Source organism: Acanthopagrus latus, chromosome 15, assembly GCF_904848185.1.
Source record: "Acanthopagrus latus isolate v.2019 chromosome 15, fAcaLat1.1, whole genome shotgun sequence".
In the NCBI taxonomy this organism is placed as follows: domain Eukaryota; kingdom Metazoa; phylum Chordata; class Actinopteri; order Spariformes; family Sparidae; genus Acanthopagrus; species Acanthopagrus latus.
In genome coordinates this window covers 13,553,478-13,565,458 of record NC_051053.1, presented here as the reverse complement: position 1 = coordinate 13,565,458, position 11,981 = coordinate 13,553,478, and positions in this window count along the sequence as shown.

The following is an 11,981-nucleotide window of genomic DNA, read 5'->3' as shown; positions in this document are numbered from 1 at the left end:
ATGTTGGTTTTAATAATTTCGGTATATAAAAAAAGAAGAAAAAAAAAAAACGGTGTCATGCAGTGTTTTTCTGCCTGGAATTCTTTCAGTGGAATCATTTAAAGATGACAAATCACTGGCAGGGGATAGAAACGGAGACAGTGAGATAACAGAGAGGTACTGAGAGTGTGGGAAGGGAAGACAAAGTGAGAGAGTGGGTAGTGCCTTTCTGTCTATCTGAGTGCAAGTAGACCTTTTGTGCGGTGGGGGGAAGTTTGAGCTCTGAATTATCTACATTGTTTGAAATTCCCATCCCTCTTGTGTCTTGGCAGACGAGGCACAGGCCGGTGGTGTCCATGTGGGTGACTGTAAATGAAACATTCCGCGCTGAGTTCAGGACGGGGTTCCTCTTGACTCATCGTCCGTCATTGCATAAAGCTCGCTCTCTGCTAGTGAAGCAGCCCATTCTTCTGTCCATGGAGAGGCAGGCAGTAAATTCTCAGGGCCCCCATTGTTGAAAGCTCCATCACCTCCCTAGATGCCTCTATCTCCGAAATCCAACTCTTGTGAACATCTGCAGCGATGACCTACCGTGTACAACGCACATCTGTGGCTGGAGCGTCTGTTTTCACATCCGTGACGCTGTAGACAAACTCAAGTGGATTATCTCAGACTATGATCAAAAGTAAACACCTGCATGAGTTTAGCTGTTCATGTCAAACAAGTCTCTTTGTGCTCTGCTGAAATATGAAGACAAACTGTGACATAATCAAACCAAGGACGTTCTGACTCAGACAAGCAACTCCTTTTATTTATCCAGGGAAATTTATAGCAGTGCATGTGTGCTCTTTTTTGTATCTGGAATAATTACACACATCTGGGAGCGTCCTAGTACAAACACTACTGCTGTACAGTAGCAAGTTGGTTTTCAGTGCCTTGCTCAAGGGTAGTTAAAAGAGGGGAATCCAGATATGCTACGGTCACTTGGGGGGAAAATATTCTGCTCGTCTTTGGTGCGTGTATGAGTCTGACTCTTAATTTGCAGGTGTTTATGTGGCTAATTCTTCATAATGCATTTTGGAGAGGAGTGAAAAGCTGTCCTCGGGGAGTGAGCGGCCCAGGTAGCCCTCACATCTGAAGAGCGGCCTAATGGGAAAGCAAACACAGTGATTACCAAGGCCCCTTTACAAGGAGCGGTCTGCAGTGAGAGCGTGCGCTCATGTGTGCGTGTTTGTATGTTTGCATGTTCATGGCTCACATTTTCTGATGCTGCACAGCACTGGAGAATTCAGTTTTTATATCAGGGGTAAATTGTTGTGGACTGTTTTAGAGTGAACTTGCCACGTGTCTCTCATGCCAATGTGTCGAATGTTTTCTTTTTTGGTGTACATTTGTGTGTCATATTTTAAAAGGGGCAATATGGAGAATTTTACGTTGAAAAATGTTTTTTAAAATTATGAAAATTATCACCAGAATATGAAGAAAATGCAGTTTTAATAATATGTCTGTGTGTTATGTTACAGAGATATCTACTGTAGTTAGCATGCTAACCAGCTAGCCCCTTCCCCGTAACGGTCCAAAACTCCTTTGCTTGCATGGATCGACCAGGTGGCCAGTTCCTACATATTGGACCTTTAAGGGGGCACTATGTGGTTTTATAATATTTTGAAAATAACATGATATCTGAAAAATGTAGTTTTATCATAACTGAACAAACAAGCTGTTCTCAGAGTAAACTAAGGTGTTTGGAGCTGGAAAGGAGGCAGGGTCCACCAAAGTTTCTCCCTCTGTTTATTCAGTTTATTTAGTCAGATAAAAAGAAAAGATTTAGTATCTGTTCAGTTTTTTGAGTGTGAGGTGAAGTCTTTCTTCTGTTTTAAGATTTCTGTGTCTACATAGTGCATCTTTTACATTGCATCATTATTGTGTGCATTAGCTCACTAAGTTAGATGAAGAAGGGAAGGATTACATTTTTAAGGAACAGATTTCTGTGAAATAACAACTCCTAAAGGACAAAGATGGTACCTCATAACTTTATGGGATGATACTTGTAACATTGTAGTCAAATGTGCAATGACACTTTAATTCAGGTTAAAAGCTGTGAATCATTGTAATTATGTGCAAGCTGTTTGATTAACTGTCTATTTGAGAGGATTTGTAAATATTTTCAACATATAAATGACTGTATAATTATTATCTATTGACTTTGTATTAACATACTGTACACATTTCATTAATACTTTTATTCTTTTTAAAAGAAAAAAGATTCCCAGCATGGCAGCCTTGTGCTGTGGTGTGCCATGTCTCCTCAGGGACCGCGGTCGTTGCATAGAGGGGCTTTCTTCGCAGCACACGGGCCCTCTTCACTCTGTGTTGACTTAGTAAATTACTTGGGATGTCAGGGCCCAACCACAGCTTATCCTCGGAGGGGGGAGGCGGCAGGGATGCAGGGAAGTAGTGAGAAAAAAAAGAGAGAGGGAGAGAAATCATTGTAGAGGACCAAGGGACAAAAATCAGACACTGAAAGCTTTGGAGTCAAAGCGTGAGGGAAGATGAAAGCATGTTATGCCCTATTTCTGAGTTAGGGACTAGATGATACAAAACACTCATTACATACAAAACATTTCAGTGTCAATAGAAAAAGGCCCCTCACATTTTTTCTCTGTGCTGTAACGTGTCATTGTCAATGTGTGGAACCTCAAAACAAAGATTTGCCATTTTGTTTTTTTCCCCCTCGCTCTTGGCGATCCAGGTGGATACAGGAGGCCAGTCAGCGAGAACGACAGACAGAGAGACAGAGACAGAGAGAGAGAGAGAGAGAGAGAGAGAGAGAGAGAGAGACAGAGAGAGAGAGGGAGTCCTGCAGGGCACATGGCTGAATGGTATGCAACGGCAGGCGCTTAGGGCTGTCTGTGCTGCAGCCTGTCTGTAGTCAGGCGGGCAGGCTGCACACCTGTGGCCCCTCTGCTCAGCCCTGTTTGCTTTGACACCTCGGATGCTGTCTCCTTCAACAACACATCTTTCATCCTCGCCATCGACCTCATCACTCTCTAAACCCTCCTCCCCCCATCCCACGCTTTTTCTTTTTGTCAACTCGGATACCAGAACCCTTTTTTTGTTCGTTTCTGGCAGAGAAAATGTATAAGGAAGGGCCCAGCACCTCATTCTCTGACAGCAGATCTTCTACTTTCTCATCTCAGTGCGCTGTTCTCCAAATGTGGTGAATTATGAGGTGAAACAGGCTTTTTGTTTGATCTGTAATGGCCCGGTTCCATCAACACTTGCTCTCACTGCTTTTCTCAGTCCCCTTACACTTCAGTGGCTTCTTACATTTTTTTTCTTCTTTTCCTCATTTTTTTTTCTCCTTTCTTCAAAATCACATTTTCCCCTTCATCTGTCCACAGAGCACGCTAAGCCTTTGATAGGGATAGTGGCGGCGGGGCATGGGAGCGATGGGAGTGGAGGGTGATGTGTAATTGTGGGTCGGGGTGTCAGTGGCTCCCCAGGACCTGCTCTGAAAGGATGTGACTGAATCCCTGGCCAAGTGAAGAAGAAAAAAATGTTTTCAAAGAAGTGCTTTGTGCGCAATCATCAAGCCGTGATAGCGGCACAATCGCCTTGTCTAATTTGTCATAACATGCTTTGTCATTTGCTGACATCCCCTGTCCACCTTTAAAAGGAGATTTCATCACTTGGCCACACCTTTGAGTCTGACTGGAGGTGGTGGGCAGGGACCAGACTTGGGAAGTATGGATAACATGATAATTGTGAAAGTGTTTTCCAGACATAACAATATATTTTCATTCATAGATTTTCCTCAATATACATACTGTATGTTGTACGTATCTTCTATCATATTTCTTGGCACATGAATAGAAAAATATGGTTAATCATTCCTCCCATTTTCTTGACTTATTTCATCCTCTGTTACACACAGAAATGAAGAAAAATGTGTTCATTGATTTGTTTTCATTTTTTTTTTAAGAAATAATTTGACCTGCGATAGACTGGCGACCTGTCCAGGGTGTCCCCTGCCTTCGCCCTAAGTCAGCTGGGATAGGCTCCAGCCCCCCCGCGACCCTGCAGAGGATTAAGCGGCGTACATATAATGTGTACAGATGATGGATGGATGGATGGAAATAATTTGACATCATGGGAAACATGCTTATTCGCCCGCTTACCAAGAGTTATAGCAATAATAGCACTCTCTTGTTTGTGCACTAAATATGAAGCTCCAGCCAGCAGCCAGTGAGCTTACTGTGCATTCATGTGCTGTCAGAATGATCAGGAAAATGTTTTTCCAACCGGCAATATTCAGGTGCCCTCGTGCCCTCTCACTTTGTTTTCCCTCCAGTTGGAAAAACAAATTGCAAAGTCAGACAAATTTTTGTTACACGAGTTGCTGAGTGGACATGGTATGACTGTGAAACACAGGAACAAAAGTAAACATTGGGTTGATGGTAAGAAACTTTTACCAAAGTCACAGAAATGGGACTCTCCAAGGAGCATGTGAATGCAGCATTAGCTTAGCACAAAGAATGGAATCTGGCAGAGACCTAGCTTGGCTCTTAAGTTAACCACCTCTGCCTACTGGCAGCACCAAATCTCCCTAATTAACATCTTATACACTGTATTTTCTGGAAGCCAAATCTTTTAATAAACCTTTCCTCTTGAAAAAGTTTGGCAATGTATTTTGCCACCAGAGGTCTCTCCATTGAGACAAAAGCAAAGACGTAAAGTAGTGTGGGATCATGGGAGTTGCTGTCCAACCACCACAGCCGATGAAAAGCTATCTGTCATGAAATGTTCATGGATGGAGTAATGTTGTATTTATGTTATCCTTAGTCACATTTGCCAACTTCCTTCCTCACTCTCTTGGAAGTTATAGCAATAGGTGTCCAAATTAAACACAATGTTTCGACATTGTTGGAAACATTTGGGATAATGTCAGTACCCAGCTCTTTAAAATATACAACAAAGGTCATATAAATCTGAGAGATTTTATCACAGAAATGATTTTGAGACAATCACGCTACGTTGCATTAAGAAGGAGCAAATACAATTCTCAAGGTGAATGATGAGTCCCAAATTTAACTTATGATCCGGGACAAACAGAAGGGTTTTAAAAAGAAGTAAAAGTTGGAACAAAACAGTTTTCTGCAAGTTTGTGACAGACATGTGGTGCATAAAAAACGAATGCTGCTCCTCCAAGTTTGAGGTTTGTCTCTAGGATCAGTAAGCAGACCAGCCCCACTGTATCTGATGTGTAAGATTAGTCATGTGGCAGGTTATCAGGACAGTACTCAGGACCTTAATCATTTAGTGCTTTATAAGCCAATAGGAGTATTCTAAAAATCAATGAACTGACACACACTTAAGACCTGGAGTGGTGTGGAGGATTTGAGGACAGAGACCCTTAAAGAGAGCATTCGAGTAGTTGAGACAAACATAAATGTATGGACAAGTTTTTCTAACACAGAAGTCACTCCTCTACTATTAGCGTTCAGTATCAAACTGAGGCTACTGAAACGTCGTCAGGAGCCACAGAGTTTCTTCATCTACCCCCTGTCCCACTCTCAGGCCTACAGCGGGAGACAGCTTCAGTAGAATGGCGGGTCTTTGCTCTGATACAGACATTCAAAACTAATGCCATTTAAGCAGCCCTCTGACACTGGACATTCACATAACCTGACTTCTAACGTTTTCCAGCCGGGTGGAGGGGGAGGGAGGGCGGCAACAAGAGCCTCTTTCAGGGACATTTCAGCGCGGATTACAGCGGCTGACTGCTCCCCACGTTTGAACAATGTGACCACAAGGCCTTTCGTGATTTGTAGCTTCGCTGGACCCGGCAGATCTAATAAATCATTAAATCACCTTATTCACCATTGAAAAATGAAGGAGAGAGATTAGAGCAGCGGCATGAGAACCATACGCAGAGACAGAGAGGAAGGCGGAGGGGGCAGAGGAGGAGATATGTCCGCCGTCTGGCTCATAAATATTACACTAAGGATTCATGTGACAGGCTGCAACTTGGGTAAAATTTGTTCTGGCAGAATGAGCTAAGCGGCAGGGCGACCGTCTTTCAATAGAGGGCACCAGACTTCAATTACAGATGTGGAGTCAGTCAGGGTAGGCAGGATTAATGAAGGAAAGAATCATGAGACGTGTTTACTGTTGGCTTGTCGCCTCGCTTTCCTGTCGCATCTGGCTTGTTTGTGAGTCGTGTGATTTAGGGATCTATTAATCCACCTCTGTGCTGTCCTGGTTCTGTGCAGCGAGCAACTGGAGGAGAGTTGTGTGATGAGAAGCTGCTTTGTCCCGGACTTGTTTAAAGCCGGAGCTCAGCCGTCAGACTCTTCCAGGGAAAGTACAAAGCCTTGCCTGGTGGTCTGCACACATGCCTGGATGATCTGCCCAAAACAGCCTGGATGGTGGGGTGGCAGAGACACACCTGCTTTGTCAACACCGTCTTCCTCACTACTGCGGCCAACTGAAAATCCATCCTGTATAATTGCAAAGACTGTAAGGCACCACAGATCTGAAGTAGCCTCGGTCTCAGAGCACTGAGTACTTAATCTGAATACTTACGAGAAGAAACATGGAATCTGATCCAGGTGCGGAGATCTTTGTCACTTCCTGTTCTTTGATTCTCGACAAGTTTTACTTCGAATAGCGCTCGATGTATGAAATGTATTGATTGCTATAAGGAAATGTGATTATTGCATCTGCAAAAAACAGTGTACAGTAATTCAGTGTGGGAAATGAAGAAAGAACAAAATTATTAAAAAGAAAAACTAACAAAAGCTGGGCTTTCTAAAAGCTCTACATAAACTCTTTAGGTAAAGGACATAGGTACATGTAGGGATGACGTATTTTTGGAGGCTAACCTTGGTTTCTGTAACAAAAACCCTTTGGGATTTTTGGATTGGATTTATTGCTAAAAAAAAAGTCTGCGGCAAATACAAGTTTAACATTCTTTTGCTCAGCAAGACAATTTTCACAGGTGAACTACTTTTGTTAGTTTTGAAGTGACAATTAAACAGCTAAAGCTGATGTCAGGCTATAAACACACTACGCTGTAGTACCGTGACTTAAACGTCACCACCACTTAGCGTCTTACTGCACAATTTTGATGCACGTTTTCTACAACTGATCAATCTACAAGTTGCAAAGTTGGGCCAAAATCCTGGGATATTTCACATCGGAGAAAGCTTTGACTGGCTTGTAGCACGAGACAGAGAGTTGGAGGATCACCCAAATCTGTAGAAAATGTAGAAAATGTAACGTCAGTCTGTTGGACAGTTGCTGAGACATTTCAGTCCGAAGTGGTGGGCAATTTAGAGAAATTGCCCTGAGCAGCCATGATCACATTCGCCTTACAAACTCACACTCACTTTAAAATGTACTGCTTCTACACTCCATGTGTCTTTTCTTTCTTTTTGCCACCCCTAACCCAGAAACCAGAAGTCTGTGATGTTCCTCCAGATCATCCACCTGGATGCCAGAATGACCCCGGTTTATCACCTTTGACCTCTCAGAGTCTCCAGACCCACCACCTGAGCCGTGTGTTGTCCCACCGTGTTCGCCTGATGTTTGGATAGACTACCTGCTTCTCAAAACAGGGGAGACATGGCGGGGCAGGTCACCGGCGGAGAGAGCAAAACAAAGAGTCACATTTCACAGACCCTCTATCAATCAAACATCTTAGAGGCACAATCAGGCTCGCACTACCTACAGGAATCCCAGCGGCTTCAAAGGGAAACGTGTGAGGGATTTTTTTTCCCCCCTCACTTCTGAGTGAGGGATTGTTGCAGATCAGCAGCAGTATTGTCCTTTGTTGCTACTTGACACAACCTGAGGATGTTACTAAGAGCGCGGTGCGTTTGCTGATATGGAATTAATGCGACGTATAAATAATAGTGGAGAAAATTAATCCTTTGTCTCCCATTTCAGCAAAGTAATACTTAACGCCGTGCGGCAAGCGTGGGCAAGCTCTCGTACATTCCCAAACATAAATTATGGCAGGACAAATGAATTCACTGACTGTTGCGTGTGTTACCAAACGCTGCCATGTCTGCTTTGTACACAGCGAGCTGGTTAAATGACTGGACTCACATACACGGGCATTGTTCTGGCGTGAAGATGAGACGCGGCTCACAGTTTCACGTTCAGAGCGCAGGTTCAGCCGACTCTTAAATCTGCTTAGGAGGGGTGTTTGTGAGCCTTTAATTCATGGCCTGTTTGTGAAGAGTGTAAGCTCCCGGAGTTGTTTTGAATTGCGCAATAATCTCACTACAATTACTGCGACAGATTGCTGTCTTCAGGTGGTGTAATCTCTCCACGCCACGGCTGAGGTTGATGGGCCAGACCGTTTTGGAACGCTCCACAGAGGATTGTTGGCCAAATTGTTTATTGATATACTTGTCAGTCCGGGGGCGCTGCGTATGGAAGCCTGTTTTCCTCCTCACCACGTCAGCCACCCTGTCTCCTTCTCGCCCATCCACCCACCCACCACCCGCCTCGACTCGGCCGTGCACCTGTCTGTAGCAGGCAGCTGTGGGTGGGCGGGTCTTGGCTGTCAGTGGAACATTCCAGAGGAGAAGTCACCCCGTTAATCCCCTGAGTTTAGACCCGACAGTCCCCCCCCACCCCCACCCACCCACCTCCTTCACTACCTCCAGAACCCCTCGTTGCCTCCTGCTCTCTTTCTCCCATCGCCCATCGTCGCCCTCCCTTCCTCGCGGCTCTCCCTCTCAGCCCTGGTCAGGCTCAAATGGGATACCGCTATGTCAAAGGTAGACACTGTGAGAATGGGATTAAAGGGACGAGTACCCCCCACATGCACACCCACCCTTCCAGCTCCCAGGCCCAGAGGTTTTAATCCCCCCAAATATTCAAGAATGAAAGCAAATATTGTTACGTCCAGATCCGCAGGGCTTGTTTCGGTAGCGAGAAGACTACGCGGACGTGCCACACATCACTGTAACCTTCCGAAGGTTTGAAATCAGTGGAATGCGCTACACATTTTCATAAATATCTGTTCAGTCCATTCTGTGAGTGCGTGTGTAATTACTCTGTGTTTTCGTTTTTAGGTGTGAAGGCCACGCACACATGCACAAATCTGTCTCTAGTCCACTGGAAATTTCACTCCTCTAATTGCCCATATCAGTCTCCCAGTATCACAGTTTTTTCTCTCCCACTGTCTATTAACTGTGATTCAAACAAGAGTCTCTTTATCACCCCGGGAAATTCTGATGTCAGGCCAGATCCCAAACTTGGCAGCCGCCCTATTCAGCTGGAACACATAAATGAGAAAAGCTGCACAATTCAACCGGACGAGCACAGAAGACGTCGACGTTCCTTTCAGTTTTCCCTCGACGGTGCAGACACTCTATCTCAAGCGTAACATTTTATCTTGCTCTCTTGGCTGTTTTAGCAGGGGTGACTCATGCTGTTTGTGTCCGTCTCAAGAAGCGAGGGCGGCCAAATGTGACTTTGCAGCAGTCTCGACATCAACAGTTGTTGCTATGCATTTGACGCACTGACAAGGAAAATATCAGCTGTATGGGCTTGTGCTGATGGCTGGTATGAGCAAAATGTACAAACACATGGCAAGGCCATCGCTCACACTTCATGCAGTCTGCGAAATGGTTCTGGTTGTGGTTGTTTGCTTTAAAACAGTTTTTAAACTCTCAATCTCTGAAATATTTTAACATTTTGGCAGTGGTGGAAGAAGTTCCCAGATTCCACGGATCCTGCATTAAAAGTGTAATAATGAATTCCCATTCCCATTAGACATTACAATATAACACCTATTTATCGTGTTGCAGAGAAGTTAGCGTGCAAACCTACTAACCCAAGCCCGTCATGCTCTAAAGCTCCTGTGCTAGAGGCAAACACCAACACATATCTGGTCCCAGCTGCTAGCTGCATGGCTAACTTAGCTAACAAGCTAACGGCAGCTGCAGTTAGAGGCAATTAACATCTGCTTTGTATTGGAGACAGTGGTGTTACACTCACAAAATGTAGGGGATACCAAACCTCACACTAATCCAATTTCTACATAATATTGCTTTAATGTAGCCTCTGGTAACTGTGCGGCTCATTTTAACGACTTTACTAATTTGTAAAATTATCTTAATCTTCTGAGTAACTAGTTACCAATGTTGTTAAATAAATGTAATGGAGTAAACATGACAAATGTAAAGTAAATGTAAATGTACTGTGCATTTTTTGAAATGCTCTTGTTTGCTTTCTTTCCAAGACTTAAATGAAAAGAGCAACACAGCTCAAGATGTGTGTAGGATGAATTTGACAGCCAGCAGCCACTTAATTGAGCTGAGTATAATGACTGGAAACAGGATGAAACAGCGTGTCTGGCTTTGTCCAAAGGTAACCATATCTGCCTACCAGCTCAGCTAAACCTCACTTAATAACTCAGAGATCCTGTTTGTTTAGTAGGTACAATAAAACAAAGTGTGAATATGCAACAAAAATAAAAGTTGTGTTTTTTTGCAAGTATGTGTGGAACTATTTAGTAGCCAAGAGCAGTAACTTCTAGAGTCTCCTCTGGTTGTCCAGCCAGGAAGTAGTCCCACACATAAACGCCTGGAAAAGCACAACCTGTCATTTTGGCACTTTGATTTTGTTGGAATTAAACAAACAATATATATCATGTTAATTAGGGAACTTGGGAGATGGTGGCAGGTGGAATTTGTTACCTTTGGACAAGGCCAGGGCTAGCCACTCCCCTGCTCCCAGTCTTTGTGTTAAGCTAAAATAAGCTAAGCTAAGCTAACAGCTGTTGGGGCTGTTAAGGCTGTAGCCTTATATTTAATGAAATGTGAGTTCCAACAATCTTCTTAGCAAAAATGCATATATCCCAAAACACCTAACTATTGCTCCCCCTTAAAGAATGAAATTATTTTGAGGGGAGATAAAGCTGGTGAAAAGGCTCTTTGTGTGAGTGTGCCTATACAACACTTGACACCATTTGTATTTCTTTTGCACACAGTCCATTAAAAAGTCACACCTCTTGCAGCAATTAATTTTCTTGTGTGTAATGACTGGCGGTGTCCCGCGGCGCTGCTTGACTGCTGGGGTGTTTGGGCCACACCAGGGGAAGCAGTAAGAGAGTGAGAGAGGGTCCCAGGGTGCAGTCCTCACGCTGTTTACCCACAGACCAGAGCCCCTCCGAGGGCCAGGGGGAAGCTGCGGCTGGGCCAGAGGCTATTAAAGCCCTGATGGCTTTTGACAGTAATTTCTTCATGAGTCCACAGCCCGCGGGGCCTGCCAGTGGTGAGATCGGGTGCCTCCTCTTGCCCATTAAAGCACACAAACTGTGCCCACAAACGCCGCTGAATGGTATCTCTGTGCTCGGGGAAGTGTGTTTGTGCATGTGTGAGCAAGAGAGGTGAGGAAGCAGGACTGAGGAGCAGGAGAGGGGGAGGCCTCGCCAGTCGTGAGACGGTCCTGGTAGCCGGCCCAAAAGCTTTGGATGCTTTTCTTCAGCTACTCCATCAGTTCAGGCAGGAGTCCAAGCCATCAGGGGAACATACTGGGAAAACCATGCCCTGACATTCAGCCAAATTATAAAAGGTGTTTATGTGCATCTCAGCCCAGGGGAGTAGAAATCACACCGGACAAGGCTTTAGCATTGTGTTGGATGGAAGTTGGAGCTTCAGCAGCATTCGATGGGTTTGGCTAGAGGTTTAGGTGGAGGCTGATGAGTTTGTTGGAGGGGGTGTAGCTCTTGCACTGCTACACCTGTACCCAGCACACATTAACAGATTACATGGCTGTTTGGGAAAAGCAAATGTTGTTCTGGGCATGGTGCTAACATCTCCGTCAGGGGGGATTTAGGTCAGGAACATGGGTGGAAGTGAGGAACGTTGGAAAAAGATGGAGCTGTATTGTGAGTTTATAATTAGATGACTGTGTTTGAGTGAGCAAATAAGAAACACCACATGATTTCTGAGAAGCTTGGTTAGAGATAAAAACAC